At 37.3% G+C, this 12053-nt stretch overlaps 1 protein-coding gene across 19 annotated transcripts in view; it reads left to right on the plus strand.

The window, feature by feature from the left end:
- Tab3 (TGF-beta activated kinase 1 (MAP3K7) binding protein 3) overlaps positions 1-12053 on the plus strand; it is a 70141-nt gene that overhangs the window by 19711 nt on the left and 38377 nt on the right. For 9 of the 19 annotated variants that reach the window (XM_013074069.3, XM_021262592.2, XM_021262591.2 and 6 more), the window contains 2 exons: positions 3527-3620; positions 7438-7562. The gene's annotated coding sequence lies outside the window, so the exon portion shown is untranslated. The other 10 variants (XM_021262598.2, XM_021262596.2, XM_087189891.1 and 7 more) reach the window with 4 other exon arrangements.

Consider the following 12053-nt stretch of genomic DNA (forward strand, 5'->3'; position numbering starts at 1 on the left):
AGCAATTGGGAGATTATTTTTCATATCCCATCCTCACTGTCTCACACCTCACCCATTTCTAGAATATGGTCCCACTGGCTCTGAAATCTGCAGCACTCTGCCCTGTTGGAAAGATTGACGTGTCACTAGTCCTTTTTCGTCCCTACGTGTGTAGTCCCTTTCCTCTTTAGACATGCCTCTATTTTTTCAGTTCTAAAAAAGTTGCTTTTCTTCGCTCTTTCTTGTCACTCTGTGGTTAAACTCAAACTTCCCTACCCTTCTGACTCCTTGGATATCTTCTGTAAGGCTTCTTTATTTTGCTTCTTGAAATGCTTCCAATGACATTCTAGCAAAAATCTTGTTTGCTCTATTCTTTGCAGTCTTAGGGAGGACAAAAGCTGAGCTGCCCCATCCCCTTTCCTAGCTGTAAAGTCAGCACTCCTGTACTTGCTCATATCTTATTCTCAGCATCCTTGCTACTCCTTTGTATCATAGCCTTGAACGGTTATCTTACATTAGGTCCGTGGAAATAAATGGCCCTATTTATTTGTAGCATTTTCAGTCATGTCGTGTTCAGTCACTGTGTGTTTTAGGGTGTGAAGATAATATCTCCTCAAATTTGGTATTACTCCATTTTTACCTGAGACCTGTTTTTTTTTTTTTATCTTCATCTAAAAAATCTTTTTTGGAAAGTTCATACATTAAGTTTTCCCTTGTCCCACCCATAAATCTGTTATGCTCTAACATGTTCATAGAACTGTTGACTTACAGGAAAATCTTTTGAATTTCCTCTTTGAAGACATTTGCATTTTCCTTTTTATTTTTATTTTATGGATGTATTTTGGTTTTTTGAGACAGGATCTTGCTCTGTAATTCAGGCTGGCCTTGAACTCACTGTGTAGCCCAACTCAAAGGAATCCTCCTGCCTCAGCCTCTAGAATGCTGGGATTACAGGCATTGCCACCATACCCAGCTATGTCTTTTTATTTTTTGATACTGCATTTTTTCTGTTGACTATTTTTATTCAATAGACTTATTTTACTGAACTCATCTTTCCTTTCTTAGAACTTCGTTCTCATCAGGATACAGAGTGTACTTTTCACCAGTTCAAGAGAAGCTTCTGGATTGAATGTGGGCTTCATACTTCTGTGCTTTATCACTTTTCTTTTCTTTCCTTTCCTTTCCTTTCCTTTCCCTTCCCCTTCCCCTTCCCCTTCCCTTTCCCTTTCCTATGGTACTGGAGATGGAACCCAGGGCCTTGTGCTGCTGGGTCAATACGCTACCACTGAACTACATCCCTAGCCTTTCTGTCTGCTTTTTTTTAAGTCTGCAAAATAATTAAAATAACCTTTGAAGTACAGTGGACCCTCAGGTTACAACCGGCTTGACAGAGGAACAACTTGGGTTAATTAGGTTAATGGAAGGTTCATCTGCCTCTTGTTATCTATAGTGTTTACCCAGGTAAACATCCAGATCTCAGCTGTATTGTCTTACAACCAACTTGAGTTACAACCCACCCTCGGGAACTGATCAAGTTCATAAGTCAAGGGTCCACTGTATTAGTTTGAACATATTACCTTTTGTCTTCAAGTCAACTCCTAGTTGATAAAATAATATTTTGTTTATTTATTTATTTGTTGGTACTTGGGATTGAACCCCCAGGGCCTTTGCACTGAGCAACATCCCAGTTCTTTTTTATTTTTTATTTTGAGACAGGGTCTTGTTCAGTCACTAAGTTGCCCAGATAGGGGTCAAACTTGTGATCTTCCTGCCTCATCCTCCCAGAGTGCTGGGATTATATAGGCTCGTATCACCATGGCTGGCAATTATTTTATTTTTAATTTTATTTGTTAGCATTTCCACCTGTATACAGATAAAAAATTCAGTGAACTTCTGATGCTATAGTATTAGCATTTTACCATACTTACTTCATCTTCTCCCTTCTCATTTTTTCCCAAGAATTTAAAGCATATACAAAACATAGTTGACCCCTAAATTAGCATGCCTCTAAAACAATACATTTTCTTACATAACTACCATGTCATTATAGACAACACACTTAATAATAATTCCTTAATAGCATAGATAATACTTAGTCCATGTTTACTTTTCCCCAGTTAAGTCTTTCTTAATTCACTTGTAATCTATAAGAGCCCCTTCTGCTTTTATTCATGCTCAGAATTGGCAGGGTATTAACTTGTTCTTTTTTCCTTTGTCTTTTTATTTTTGTTTTTTGAGACAGGGTCTTGCTATGTAGTTTAAGTTGGCCTTGAACTCACTGTCTAACCCAGGTTGGCCTCAAACTCACGGAGATCCTCCTGCCTCAGCCTCGTAGTGCTGGGATTATAGGTGTGCACCACCACCCCTGGCTACTTTGTATTTCATATGGGCTGGACATTAGATCTGTAGAGTTCATTAGGTTCAGAGTATATGCTTTTGGAGCGGTGGGCAAAAGTACTTGCTGTCGGTTCATATTACATTAGAAGCACATAATGTCTGGTCAGTTTAAGTACTGCTGTGATTCATCAGAGGGTTCTGGTGAACAGCTGGATATTTTCATGAAGGCTGACTTTTCACCTAGTGCTTTTTATCATTCATTGATTACTAGTATGTGAAATAGTTATTTAAAGGTTGCAAAATTACAGTTGTTCTAATTTGGTCACTTATCCCATCAGCTGAAATTTTTCTATATGGAAGAACTTTTTCCTCATTCACTAGGGCTGTTTGGTAAGGCTGTAATATCTAGCGAGTTCTTGAGTTTTAATATTCTTAATTGAGGAGCCAACAAGTATGCTTTTTTTTCTTTAACAAAAACTCTTTGTATTGTTTTATTAAGGTTTATGATAAATTAATTTTCTTTCTTCTTAATGAAGTTCAAGTCATTCCTGAATGGGGGATTAGTGATTTCATGGGCTAGAGTATTGGGAGGGTCTCCTAGTCCTGAGTGAGCTGTTCTCATTCTCTTGAGGCATAGGGTGGCAGAGAAACTAGGAAGACTGTATACCTCCTTCACTGCTGCAGGCTTGCTATGAAGGTGTGGTGCTTGCTTGAGGTGTGGGAATTTAAAAAGTCCTCTCCTTCACCAGAGACTTAATCATTCTCATTATGGAGTCATTTAAATTTTAAAGACCTATGGCCCTAAAAGGGCCCCAGCACAGTTTTGTAATCAAATTCATTACATTTTAATGACCAGTATATCTTGGGAAGCTGCAGGGACCCCTGATGGTTTGCCTGGGATCTGTAACTAAAGCTCTTCTTGCGAGCTTTTTCTGAAGCCAGAATCTCAGCAAAGCTTTTTGTGTCCTCTGCCTTTTGGAGCTCTGCCTTAGGCCAGAGGTGCCTGAGAGGGGAGCCTGGTGGCTCTGGGAGCAGAACTTTCTCTTAGCATTGATTCAACATAAAGTTCATTCACTGACATTTCATGTAGTAAAATGACTGCTTGCATTTTCATGACCTTTTATTTATATGCTGTATCACTTTCTCATACTGTCATCTTTAAAGTTTTCACAGTTTGAATCTTACTTTTTTGACCTTTGCTTTATTTTAGGACAGTGTCTTCAGCCTTCAAGTTGTCACCGTAAATTGTAGTGTGTCAAACTACACAAGGTGTCTTAGTTGAAATTTCAATTGAATAATTGGAGGTAAGAAGTGTATGTATATCTTTTTAAAAATGAGTCTATATCGCTCTTAACATGTTTCATGTTTATACCCCTTTCCATGTGTGAGTCCCTCCCCTTTGTGCACTCATGAGCAAGGGTTTTTAAAAAAAGATGTTCATGGATTTCATATGTTTAGATCCGTTCAGAAACGGCTACTGCTGGCTGTTAAGCAGTGAAAAGTACAATTTCTTTGGACAATTCATTTGCTCTGGAAACCTTATCAACACTGGAAGGCTAATTTGGCAGTTGATTTCGAGTAAAGGGGGGGCCAGTGTTGCCTAAGGCCCAGATCCCCACTGGTTGTAGCTGGTGGAGCTTAGAAGACCTGCCCCAGGAAATACCTAGGTGTGTGGATATGCAGAGCTTCCAGCTTCCTAGTTTGTATTGTAATTTTTAAGTTCTCAAATCTGTGTTCAACAGCTGACTTAAACATAAATTTAGTGTTATTATGAACAAATAAGGATATCATTTTTAAAAATGGTATCATAGGGCCAGGGATTTAGCTCAGTGCTTCTGCCGCCTGCCTCGCAAGCGCAAGGACCCGAGTTCGATCCCCGGTACCAAAAAAAAAAAAAAAAATGGTATCATAGGCATGATTCTTGCTTTGAGCCATTGGTTAGATCTGTGTCAAGGAAGATTATATAACAATATCAGCTTTGATTTCTAGATGATTACTATCTTGTGAAAATGTTCCTGCTCATTTTAACATCTGTTTCCTAGTATAATATACAGGATGTGTGTTATGAATTAAAATACAGGACAAAATATTAGGCTCATTTAATCAATTTTGTCTTTTTAAGCAAGTTTCCAGACCTCTCTAGCCTTCAGTTATCTTCTTGTGTAAAGTAAGTTTGTATTGGGGTTGGGCTTAGGGTTTCTCAGCGTCAGCACTAGTGACATCTTGGGCCAGGTGATTCTTTGTTGTGAGGGGCTGTCCTGTGCACTGTGCCTCTGCCCAGCAGATGTCAATAGCATGCCTCCCCAGTGTGACAACCCAAAATGGCTCCACATGTGGTCAGATGTCCTACACAGGGAAAAATTGCTCCAGATTGAGAACCACTGGGTTAGATGATGTGTTACACTTCCTTCCAGCTTTATAATTCTGTTTTTATTTCAAACAAAACAAAAGCTGTTCTTTGGAATCTGTCTTAAACGTTATCTCTTCCATGAAGCTTTCTTCACCTTTCCCTTTTTGTCCTACTGTAATTGTTTCTTTTTCTGACTATTTATTATAGAGCTTAACTCTATGCTATTATAACTGCCAGTGTATTTCTCACTTTAAGTGCATGGGCCTTCTGTATCTCTAACTTCAGATTTTATTAAATGAATGAACAGTGGATTTAGGAATATCATTAGCTTAAAAATTGGAGAATAAATCATACTAAGTAGCATTTTTGTTAATTTTTCAAATCCTACTGCTATGAAATATCCATAGAACATGAGTTTCTGAGTTAATGAAATCAGTTCCTCATTTAAAAAAATATTTTAGATATATTAGAAGACAGGAGGTTCCTATAAGTATGTGAAAGCTACATGAACATAGCAGGGGCTTTGGAGAAAAATTCACACAAAAATTCATATCACAAAGAAATAGACTTTGTCAGTATTTGAGACGTTTTTCAAATAATTCCGTTTTTATTAATCAGTTAAACTTTTTTTTTTACAATCAGAGAAAAATGAACAGGAAAGGTAATAAACGTTTTTCTTATGTAACCTAAAATGCCTCACAATATTCTAAGTCTGTATTTCTCAAACAACTCAGAGTAAGAAATACATTTTAATTATGGTCTAGTACATATGCACATACCTAAATAATTTTGGGGGGTTAGCATTTATTATTACTACATATGAAGAACTTTGATGTTTTTTCAAAACAGTATTAAGCAATAAAATGTGGAGATCTACCTCTAGCATATGTCGCTGTTAAGCTGTCCTAGCTTTGTTTTTAAATGACATAGGCATTGATGCAACAAAGATTTTAAAACACCCAACCAGAGCAAATTAGATTTCCAATTATTTTAAAGTCCTATATTTTGTCATTTATACTCATTTAGTATGCACAAGGCACTTGTTTGTTTCTTGTTCTTAAGATTTATATACATAAATCCTACAGGAGAATAAAAAGTTAACAAGTACTGTTAGTGGGAATAAACACACAGTAACTTATATAGGCAGAAAGGGAAAAAGCTGTACTGATAGGAGTTTGTGGTAGAAGGTTAATGTTTGGGGTAGATTTTGCGTTGTCCTATTAGACAGTGGAAAAAGCTTTTGCATACAGTAGAAATCACATTCAAGTAAGTGCACAGCATTTCCTGCTCATAATTGAAGTTCATTTCCTGGACAATATTCTAGAAGTAACTGAGAAATTAAAGAAGAAAAAGCATGGTAAAGTGCTGAAAATACATGATACAAATAAGGTATGTTATTTTAGCTCTACTGTGTTTGTAAAATGCAGTTTATTCAGGAGATTAATTAGAAACTTGTATGCATGATGGCTCTGATACATATTTGCCCTAAATTGTAATGTTAACATTGAATTACTAGGTTATTGAGAATGCTATTGCAGATAATCTGTAAATGATGCAGAGAGTGCTCATCTAGCAAAATAAGTGAGTAAGGTTACTATTCTCTATATAAATTGCTCTTCATGGAACACAAATGGTTTGTATAGTAGCATTTTTTTAATGTTATATACTATTTCAGCTATGCAGTTAGAAATTATGTGCCTGTATCATAGGCCGGGGCGTAATTGTTTCTTTTCTAAATAGAATGAGAGGTTCGAATGGTAAGTTACAACCAGGTATACCACACAAACCTTAAGAAAATAGTTAGTGGACTACATTTTTGTCTTTTTGAACTATGGCTTTCTTCTGTGGAATAATGTAGAATTTAGTTATTGTCTTAGTTACTTTCTCATCAGTGGTACACAATACCCAATACCCATTACTTAAAGGAGGGGGCATCTATTTTGGCTCATAGTTTAAAGGTCTCAGTCCATGTGTGATCTGCAAGTTCTAACAGTCAGCATGGTGGAAGAGCCTGACAGAGGAAGGCTGCGCATATCATTTCAGCCAGGAAGCAGAGAGAACAAAGGGGAGAGCCAGGGTGGGAGATGTGCCCTTCTATCCTCTTGCAGTCAGGCCCCATCTCCCAATAGCACACTCAGCCCACTGACCTCACCAGTGGATGAATCCATGGATGGGTATAGCACGCCCGTGATGCATTCACCTTCCAAAAGCCCTGCCTCTGAGCACAGGAGAATTTGGGAGGGCATTCTGTGTGCAAAGCCCAACAATTACATTAGAAGATATTTTTGATATAGAAGAAAAGATTCAGCTTAGAACTACCGGCTCTAAAATTGTGGGCTAGCATCCCATCTTCTGTTACTTTAGGGCACCAGAACTCAAATGGTTTATGTCACTTTCTGTACTGAGCTGGGAAGTTAGCAAAAGGATATCTATCTTTTAATTTTCTCTGATTTCTAAGACTACTGAAAAGAAAGTGCTTTCAGAGCTGGCGATGTGAATAAAAAACCTTTGTGCCAGGGTTCATAGACCGACCATATTGAGGTGTTTTTATTTTTCTAATTTTAAATAGACTTTATTTTTTTAGAACAGTTTTAATTTTACAGAAAAATTGAGACTATAGTACATAGTCTCCATATACCCTGCACTCAGCTTCACCTTTTATTAACAGTTTTTATTAGCATGCTATATTTGAATCATTAAAATTAACTGAAAGTCCATACTTTATTCAGATTTCCTTATTTTTTAACCTACTGTATTTTTTTCTGTTTCAGGATTTCATTCAGGAAACCATATCACATTTGGTTGTTGTATCTCCTTAGGCTTCTCCTGACTGTGACAATTTCTCAGATTTTCCTTGTTTTTGATGACTTTGACAGTTTTGAGGAGTACTTACCAGGTATTTTATAAAATATATCTCGATTGGAATTTGTCAGTTGCTTTTCTCATGGTTAGACTGGAGTTACTATGGATTTTTAAGGGGAAGACCACAAAGATAAAGTGCCATTTAACATTCTCATCGCATCATATCCAGAGTACATACATCAACATGACTTTCTGTTGATGTTGACCTTGATCACCTGGCTGGGAAAGTGTTTGCCCGGTTTTTCTTCGGTAAAGTTAATCTTTTAAAAAAATCCCTTTCTGTATTATGCTCTTTGGAAAAAAAGTCACAGTGTGTACTTTACACTTGAAAAGTGGGAAGATATGCTTTTTCTTGAGTGTAAATGATTTGCTTAAATTATTTGGAGTTCTTTGGCACAGGAGATTTGTCCTCCCCTCCCTCCATTTATTTAGCCATTACAGTGGTACCTTGATTCATGAACTTAATTCTTTCTATGATTCTAGTCACAAACAAAATTGGACGAGAACTGAATCAAATTTCCCCATAAGGTCAACATTGAACATAACTACTGAATTTGATTCAGTTCTCCTCCAGTTTGGTTTGTGACTAGAATCATTCGTGAACTAAGGTACCACTGTACTTTCTATCGTTTTAGGCTTGTGGATATTTATTTTATTCTTTGGGGGTTATAATCCAATACTATTTATTTTTGTGTTCCAATTTTTCCAGCTCTTGCCATTGGAAGTTCTTGCGGGGGGCTTCCATGTGGTTTTGATGTGTCCCTGTTGTCGTGGGATTTTTTTTTTTTTGAGTACTTCTGTACTCTCTGGCACCGCAAGATACTCCAGGCTCATTCTCTATTCTCTGACCTAGTTCTAGAATCAACCATTTCTCTATAGGGTCCTTGTTCCTTTTGTTAGAGAATGCTATTAGAAATCAAGATCTGAATGCTAGATGTGCGCATTGCTACTGAAGCGTTCCTTCTAGGCTCTCTTGGCTAGAGTTCTGTGTGCATACTGTTATATAATTGTGTGTATTATAAATATTTCTGTGTACAGGTTGCAGCTGAAAAACATTTGGGTGTGTTATATTTAAATTACATCTGAATCTGCTTATCTTTGTTTCTGGGGGTTGTATTTAACTTGAAAATGTTCTTGGTAATTATTTTAATGTAAATGTTACTTTGGTGTCATACATCTTTTGAGATTATAACAATATGAGATTGATACAGTGAATATGACAATTGCAAAATAGTTACCACAAGATCCCATAGGAAGATCGTTTTAGAAATTATTTGGAAGGCCCATTTAGGAGAAACAGCAATTATTGTTTTCTTATCTCTGCCTTGTTATTTGGCATCACCTTTATATGTATGCACAAAAAATTCTAAAATTGGAACTTTTACCTCTTCCAGTGAAAGGTCATTTTTATGCTCCAGTATCAGTCATTTCTTACTGCCATTTAACTTGAAAAATTCACAGCCTAGTTTAAATACTCTGTTTTAAAGGCAAGGTTTGCCTTAACCCGTCTTTAAGAGTTATACCATCATCAGAGCCCTACCAGATAGTACAGGAGAATAATGGTTAAGAGCATAGATATCTAGTTTGTATCCTAACCTTGCTATTTGTTAATTTAATATTGTGATGGCACACAATTTACCCACTCTGAGCCTCAAGTTTACTCATGTATAAAATGTAGATGACATTATTTTCTCTCTCTCATGGAATTATTATTTTGGGTACTTAGCACAGTGCCTAATACATACATATGGGTCTGTAAATATCTGAAATTAAAACCCCTAAAGCAGCAAGAAAATGGATGAAAGTTCCAAAATTTTATACTTGTATACATACTTGCTTTTGTTCAGCAGTTATTACTGGACCAGACTAATCAGAAAAGATTCTTTCATTTTTTAATCTTAAAAGTCCTCTCAAGACAAGGCAAATTTTTCTTCAAACCCTGGACATGCTCACCTCATGAATCTTAACATGGTAGTAGTGGTTCTCAGCTGAGATATTACTGCCCCTCTAGGGGGTGCTTGGTGCTACTTGGATTTCATGGTGGAAGGAGGGACAGGATGCTAAATAGCCTTCCTGTTTGGGGACAGTCTTACATAACCAAAAATTACTGTTCCCCAAATTACTGCAGTAGTAATATACCATTAGAGTAACCTGATACTTAGCACAGTTTGTTTATTTACTTATTTTTGTTTTTTTGAGACAGGGTCTGACTATGTAGTTCAGGCTGGCCTTGAACTCACGATGTAGCCCAGGCTGGCTTCAAACTTGTGATCCTCCTGCCTTAGCCTCCCAAGTGCTAGAATTACAGGCATGCATCGCCATGCCTAGCAACATAGAATCTTTCAGCCTCTCTGTAGAACACATTTCTGGTGTCACAAATCCATCAGGTATGTAAATGAGTGAGGCAAGGCCAGACCTCAGTATCTGGGATCCCAATGGAGTATAGGAAGTAGGCAGACTGAGGCAGATTTGGCCTTTCTGAAAGGGAAGTATAACCTCAGCTTCAGCCAGCTGTTACTTACAGTTGCTAGATGGTCTCTTTGTTCAAAGAAAAGCTAGATCTCTAAATTTTTATGTGAAGTCTTCCAATTTTATTTTTAAAAGCTCTGCCAAGGCTAAACTAGGGCTCTGTAGGCTAGATTTTGCCCACAGACCATTGGTTTGCAACCTCTGATATAATTATTTTAGGAAATGAGCTATAATTCTGGCAGAGGTAAAACACTATGAGCCATAATGCCACCAATCCTGTGTTTTTGCTGAGCTCAGAAAAGGTTGTGGGATACAAAGCACTTAAATGTCCACATCATTTTCTAGAGCGTTGAGGGTTGTGGCATCTGAGCCAAACTCTGGGGGAGCTTCCTCTCTGATTGGGAGGAGGAATTCTTTTGGGAGAAATCCTACCAGCTGCTTTTTTAAGAACAGACTCCACTGTTCCTGGTGGTGCAAGTACTCCTCAATTAGGAAGTAGATGCACAACTGAAGAAAACCCCAGGATGCCACTGCTAAGCATAGCATTTGGGCCCCCAGCTTTTGCCTTGCATTCACAAATTAGGAATCCCCACAAAGCTGACAGACAGTAAAAGCTCAACCCTGAAACTATCCCAGTTTATGTGGCCCCTGTGCTATGTGATGATCAGCAGGTTTATGTCTTCTTGAATGTAGGGTGACACATCTCCACAAGCCACAGCTGTGGCCATCTGGGCTTTAGTGGGAGTGTTTCATGGGTGTCCCAGGTGTCTGGTCATGTCTGGACATAGCCTGTACAGCTCAGATAGTGCTGAAGTTCTCTGCCTGGTTTAAAGGGTCAAATCATCGTTCGGTACTTTTAATGTTTTATAAAAAGCCAGCAGCCCTTGATTAAACAAAGTCAGTGTGTATCTTACATGTTAGTGCATACATTGCTGTCTATGGACAAGAATAGATTATGTGTTCAATCTACATTGTAACCAAAGCTGTGATATAAGACACTAAATAACAAAGTTTTCATTTTAGTTGCTTTCTCTGGGACTAAATACAGAAATAAAGTGGTATAAAATTTTTTAAAGGAAGCTGGCTTACTTTATTGGCTGGAATATTTTCTGTTTGTAAACAGTCTTACTGAACAAATGAGAAATCACTTTTTTAAAAAGTATTATAGCAGATAATCTTCAAGAAATTAAGTCTGAGTATTATATAGTGCTGTGAAATACTGTGAGTATCCATGTCAGTTAGTACTTATGTGAATGAGAAAGTTCCAACTAACATTAAGATTATGTATGTAATCCTTAAGATGAATATGCTTTTATCAGTTTAGATTCTTGTTGTGAAAAGTCAGTCTATTAATCATCTTTTCAAAAGGGAACTATCTTTGTGGGTATGTTCATTGTTGGCTTTGATTTGAAAGTTTCTTTAATGTATACTTTCAAAGGCAAGAAATTTTAACCATTAAAAAAAAGACAACTTCTTCCCTCTAGCACTACCTCTTGTGCGACCTAAAACAGCAAACTTATTTGTGCAAGGATTCTTTTCTCTCTTCTCAGCCCTCCAGCTCCTCACATACTTATAACTCCCTATTTGGATGCTAAACCTATGAGGGTTTACTGTCTTTTTTCCCCAGGCAGTGAAAGAAAGGTGCTTCTCATTGAGAATGTGTCCTTGATACCATTAGCATCAAGGTGACATAATGGAATGATCACACTTTGAAGGAGGCAGGCTTGGATTTGAGTCATGATTCTTCTTTTGAGTTCATTTTCTTACTTGTAAAACGGCGATTATTGCAGCTCCCTTTGAGGGTAGAGTTGTTTAGCGAATGGTAGCTAATAATAGTGATAAACAATAACGTTGTCCTGGAGGCTAACAAAAGCTAGCCAAGAGCTGGCAGTTCCAGAGAGCTCTGAAGTATATGGAGCCCATGCTCCTGACACCTGAAACTGTCAGTTCTTATTGGTTGTTGTCTTTTTTTCTAATAAAAACAGACAACTGTATTGTCCTTGTGTTTTAAACAGTTATAATTAAGGTTGGGAGATGAAAAAAAATTTTTTTGAAG

Source organism: Heterocephalus glaber, unplaced genomic scaffold, assembly GCF_053883595.1.
Source record: "Heterocephalus glaber isolate CG9 unplaced genomic scaffold, H.glaber_assembly_v1.0 deba00001547, whole genome shotgun sequence".
NCBI lineage: Eukaryota > Metazoa > Chordata > Mammalia > Rodentia > Bathyergidae > Heterocephalus > Heterocephalus glaber.